Here is a 6,000-nt window from a genome sequence, read left to right as displayed (position 1 = left end):
GACCCAACCCATTACCATGCAGGCTATGATATCCCTTCTGGCTGAAGGACAAAGACATTTGCAGTTGGTCCGAGAACAGCAAAACTAAAACGCCCAAAAAGAGAGGGAGTCCTTCCAAACAGTCTTAAAAGAACAAGCGATACTCCTCACCCCCAACCAAAAAGTGCAAGATACAGCTATCCTACGCCTAACGGACGCCATCGCTAGCACCAGGGTTCATCCTAATCTCCCAGGGAGTGTCCTACAGAAGGTTCAGGAGGGAGAAGACCCTGATCATTTTTTAACTAATTTTGAAGGAGTATCCACTACCACCACTTGGCCTCCAGAAAGATGGGGACAGTATGTCGCCCCGGTATTGTCCAGTGAGCTACAAGCAGCCTATCCGGTTGCTAACCCGGCCGGAGTTACCCCCTACCCCGGTATAAAAAGGGCCATCTTAGAGAGACTAGGATGTGATCATGAATATTACAGGGCACATTTCCGGAAAGAAAAGTGGGTGACAGGAGACAACCCCAGGGCTCTCTTTTATAGGGTCAGGGACTTGGGAAACCATTGGTTACAGCCCTATACATCCACCATGGAGGAAGTCACTGAAAAGGTTTATTTGGAACATTACCTCGAAGACTTACCCTTAAATACGAGAGCATGGGTCAAAGAAAATCCAAATTTGACCGCCCATACAGCTGTAGAGTTAGCTTGTTCTTATACCACGCCCCGGATTTCAAAGCCCAAACAGGGAGGGGACCTGTCCTTATTCCCAAACCTTCTCCCAGAACCTCCATAGACAGTGGAGATAGGCGTACCACTCCCCCAAGTAGACCTATGAATAGAACCCTTCAAAAAAATCCTCAGCTACAGGTGGGTCCCCAATGTTTCTGGTGGGTGTGCCGAATGGGGTCACATAGCCTGGAATTGTCCCCTACACAGAAATCGCAGAACCCATGGAGGTAGGACTGTCCAGGGGTAGAATACTTAGTACTGGAGGAGTAAGGGAGCAGTATAAGAAGACTATGCGATTGAGGGGACGATCGCTTGAGGATTTACTAGACACAGGCTGTCATCATACAGTAGTTTCTCAGGGCTTGATTCCCCTGGCGAAAGTATGCGAAGGTGAAAGAGTACTGGTCTCCTGTGTGCATGGAGACATTAGGGTTTATCCCTTGGCAGACGTTTTAGTAGAAATAGATGGCTATCCTCAAGTCCGAAAGGTAGGTGTGGTTCCCTAACTTCCTGAAGGGGTACTTTTAGGCGCCGATCTACCTCACTTCCATGAGTATTTAACAACCATAACAAACTCTCCACTTGACAAAGACTGGTTACAAGAAGCCCTGTTCCATGAAGGACCGATACAGAGTCCACAGGACAGGGGAAAGGAAACTAGAAGTAAGAAAAGGAGGGAGAAGGAAAAGTATCCACATGCCTGTCTTACTGTTGCTTCATGTATGCCTTGTTCTCCAGATAGCAGAAACGCTTCCTCACGGAGCTTTCAAACTGCACAGAAGGAGGACAGCACCTTAGTGAACGCATGTACAGGAACCAGACCCAAGCAAGGTAGGCCCATATTTTTTTTATAAAAAAGGGTCTGCTGTATAGAAACACGGGAGGTAATGAACCCCAGACAGAACAACTAGTGATACCTGTTGCATTCAGGGAACAAGCATTACATTTAGCCCACCACCAAGTGGGGGGTGGACATTATGGGCAGGAAAACATCTTGAAGTATCTATTGGAGCGTTTCTATTGGCCAGAGGTTTACAAAGAGACTTCTAGATTCTGTGCCACCTGTCAGAGGTGTCAGTTGATCAGTCCTTCCAAGGATAAAAAGGTACCTTTACAACCCTTACCACTGATTGACGTCCCCTTCCACCGGGTAGGTATGGATCTAGTTGGTCTCCTAATTCCCTCTGCTAGGGGACACCAATATATACTAGTCCTAGTAGACTATGCCACCCGTTATCCAGAGGCCATTTCCCACACAAGCATGACCACCGTTTCAGTAGCCCAGGCTATGATGTCCTTTTTCTCCCGAGTGGGGTTCCCACAGGAAATCCTCACCGACCAACGGAATCCCTTTATGGCTACGTTAATGAAGGAAATATGCAAGCTTCTGGGAGTACATCACATCCGAACGGCTGTATATCACCCTCAGACAGATGGTTTAGTGGAGAGGTACAACCGGACCATAAAAAACATACTTCGGAAGTTGATTAGCGAGACAGGAAAATATTGGGACTGTAAATTACCCCTTGTCCTCTTTGCAAGTCCACAAGGTTTAGCCCCTTTGAACTCCTATTTGGCAGACAGCACTGAAAACTACTAGAAATGGCTGCAGAACAATGGACAGAAGAGGAAGATGAGAGCAGACCCCTTTTGGGGTATATGCAGACATTGAAGGAAACTCTGGCATCCCTGTGGGATACAGTACACCAAAACATGGACATGCACTTACCTATTTGCACCTACATTCTTGACACTGTGGTCCTCGATATTTTTGCAATAATATTTGGTCCCACAATATGTTTTTTCCTCTATATTCTCCCATAGTACCAATAGTGAATAACATGTAGGATGCAGTCATATTGCACCTTTAGATTCAGCTTTTCCCTATCACCGGGTCATTTTATAGCCATATATTCCACCTGTTTTTAGCAGGTGAATAAGTGACCAGAAATACTGAGCCACTTGTTATCTTGTTTTGTCAGAAAACAATAGTTTTTTGATGAAAAAAAGAATACTGGCCCACTTGTAATGGGCCCATAATCCTTCTGATGCAATCAGATGAGCGAGCAGGACTAAATGACTGTGGAAATGAATGAATGGAACAGGCATGTTTTAGTTAAGCCCTAGACATATCTTAAGAATGGTAGAAGCCACCATTAGTCTTAGTGCAGTACTGTCCTGAGGGAAGTGGAGGTAAATAAAAGGGTACAGCTCATACAGCAAAAAGATATTCTCATTCGCCAGTAAGGTACTGTCATGCAGCTCCCAACGACCATGACAATATGACCTAAACCTAAATTTTTTTTTTTTGCATATTTATAGAGCGCGAACTCGACCCAAAGGTATTGGAGCGCTTTACATAGCACCGTATTTACATTACACATTCAGGCACGGGGAGATTAAGTGATTTGCTCAGAATCACAGGATGTGGACGCGACCTCGAGGCTTGAACCCTGGTTTCGTGCACCAGAGGCGGCAGCGCAGCCGACGGACCACAACCATAGAGATGTTAAAGGACACAGGATGTCCAATCTCTTTGAAGAGTGAGTCTGTATCAGTGGCGGTTCCCCGTTAAGGCGCAGGAGCATCGTCCCTCTGCTTTCTCAGCTGGGAAAAAAGAAAAGTATATGTGGGCGTGGGGACAAATCGCTCCGTAAAAAAAGGTCTTTGTAAAGCAGGTTTTTATTGAACAAAAAACACCTCCTCCTTTTAAAAGTCAGCAGTAAGGCACGTGACAATACTTCTTGTCCGAGTCTTCTTCTCCCTGGCTGCGGATCTTATGTCCCTGGGTCTGGTCTGTACCTCGGTCCAGCGCCGCTCAGGTACATGCAAGAAGGAGAGGAAAGCAATCAGTATTCTTGCTTTGACTTTCGTGGGGCGGACGGGGAGTGAGGGATCAAGTGCAAGTGGTGCCAGAAGTCGGGAAACGGAGCAGGAGGTCTGAGTGGGGAAAAGAAATACCCTCTATGAGTCGGACCTCTCCCGTGCCCCAACCCACCCCGCAACCCTGCTCTGTACCTTGGAAAGCCACGCTTCTCCTGAAGCGTGGCTCGGCAACACGTGGGGACGGTGGCCTCCTGGCTGCTTCAGTTCCTCTTTACTCTCCTCGGATCATAGGACCGGTCTCGCTACTTCCAATGCTCGGCTCCGGTATCCCCCTCTCGTGCTGGTCTCCTCCTCCTCCTGGTCCCTTCCGCAAGCGTGGTTGGTCGGAATGACGTTGTTTTCCCGTCTTATTGGCCAGCAGGTGCCGACCTTGGGTTGGGAGGCGGGTTGTCCACCGGCCGGGGTCGAATTAAAGGGGCCGCATTCCCACATACCAGTGTCCGCTTTCTTTGTGGAAATCAAGTCCGCAGTCCACTCGTTCTGCTGGGGGAAAAAAGGTATAGTGGTGGAGGGAACTGACCACCATTTCGCATCAGGGTCTATAGGTTCATAGGGCAGCCCGTAACACTCCTCCCCCTAGGATTCTCCCGTTCGGGGAGAGGGAATACTCGAGACAGGAAGTCTGCACTGCCGTTATCAGAACCTTTCTGGTGTTTAACAGTGAAGGAATAAGGTTGCAAGGACAAGAACCACCGAAGCACTCGGGGGTTCTGGCTGATGTTACGTGCCATCCACTGGAGTGGAGCATGGTCCGTGAATAGGGTAAAGAGTCGCCCCTCAAGGTAATAACGCAGCTTGTCTATTGCCCATTTGATGGCAAGACATTCTTTCTCCACTGTAGGATACTTGGTTTCACGAGGGAACAGTTTCAACCATCGTTAACAGCACACTCACGACCATCAGTGGTACTACAGGCATGCATGATCAACTGCAGGTCTCTACCAAAACATTCAGATGACATATGGCTCAACTTAGAAACTAATTCTTGGGATATTATGTTTCTAACGGAAACTTGTCTAAAAGATAGTTCTAATCCAGACCTAGGCCTGGCTATCCCTGAGGGCTATAGGATGGCAATAGCGAATCGGCCAAATAATAGACGAGGGGGGGGATTGGCAGTGATTTTAAGGAAGGAATGGGAAATCTCCTCAAGAATAATCAAGTTGGCAGGTCCCATTGAGGCTATGTCTTTCTGTATTAGAGTGGCCCCTACTCTTTCGTATGCAGGTCTATTAGTCTATCGACCCCCTGACTCACTCCCCTCGCACTGGCAGGAGCTGTTTGACATTATTGCAGACCTATCCTTAAAATATACCAACTTTTTAGTTCTTGGGGACTTTAATGTCCATATGGACAAAGTAAACTGCCCTTCAGCCTTACAACTGGCGGATACTCTGTTAGGACTAAACCTGACTCAGAGGGTATCTGCCCCTACGCATGTTGCAGGCCACATACTCGATTTGATTTTTTCAAACGATCTCACTCTTAGTGTAATGGACCCTCTACCACTGACCTGGACTGATCATCTATTGGTCCCTTTTACGTTAACAGGTCGGATGAAGACCAGTAGGTCCAGTTTGGAGTCTGAGGCAAGAAGAAATTGGAGGAAGGTTCTACCCGAGCTCACGGGTCTAGAACTACAGAATACATTGCTGCTACTTACAGGAGACCCCGATCAAGACATATCGGCCTTTGATAAATGGATTACCGCAGCTCTAGATAAAGTAGCTCCCTTCAACAGCGTGAAATCGGCTAGAAAAAAACCTACAGCCCCCTGGTTTTCGTTAGAACTCCGGCAGGAGAAAAGCCTATGCAAGCGGCTAGAGCGGCTATGGCGGAAAAAGTATGAGGCTGGGGCTAAAGGAACCTACAGAATGGCATTAAAAAGGTTCCATAAATTAAAACGTAAAGCCCTGAAGGACTACTTCGCATGTCAAATAAAGGCGTCGGATAATTCATCTAAAGAAGTCTTTAAGATTGTGAAGGACTTTCTAAAACCACAAGTCTTGAAAAGCTCGATTGCCCCCTCTGTGAGCCTATGCGAGGATCTGGCTACTTTTTTTCAGACAAAAATTCAAACCATTTACGCAACCTTCCCTAAATTAACCACCCCAAGGCCATCGGCTGAGATCCTTCCGACAACCCTGCATACGGAGGGTTGGTCTGAATTCCGTCCGTTGAGCCTAGGCATTTCTTTGTCAGAACTTTGTAAAGCTAAATCGGGTTCTCCAGCCGACCCCTGTCCTCCAAAGTTTTTTAAAATCCTGGCCCCGTGGCTGAACCCCGTGCTTAACTCGATTTGGAACTCTTCCTTGAAAGTAGGTATCTATCCCACCAATTGGAAAACTGCGTTTGTCCACCCAATCCTGAAGAAAGAAGATGCAGACCCAGCAG

This window comes from Triturus cristatus, chromosome 8 (assembly GCF_964204655.1).
Source record: "Triturus cristatus chromosome 8, aTriCri1.1, whole genome shotgun sequence".
Classification (NCBI taxonomy): Eukaryota; Metazoa; Chordata; class Amphibia; order Caudata; family Salamandridae; genus Triturus; species Triturus cristatus.
The sequence above is the reverse complement of the archived record's forward strand: the minus strand, read 5'-3'. Positions refer to the sequence as shown.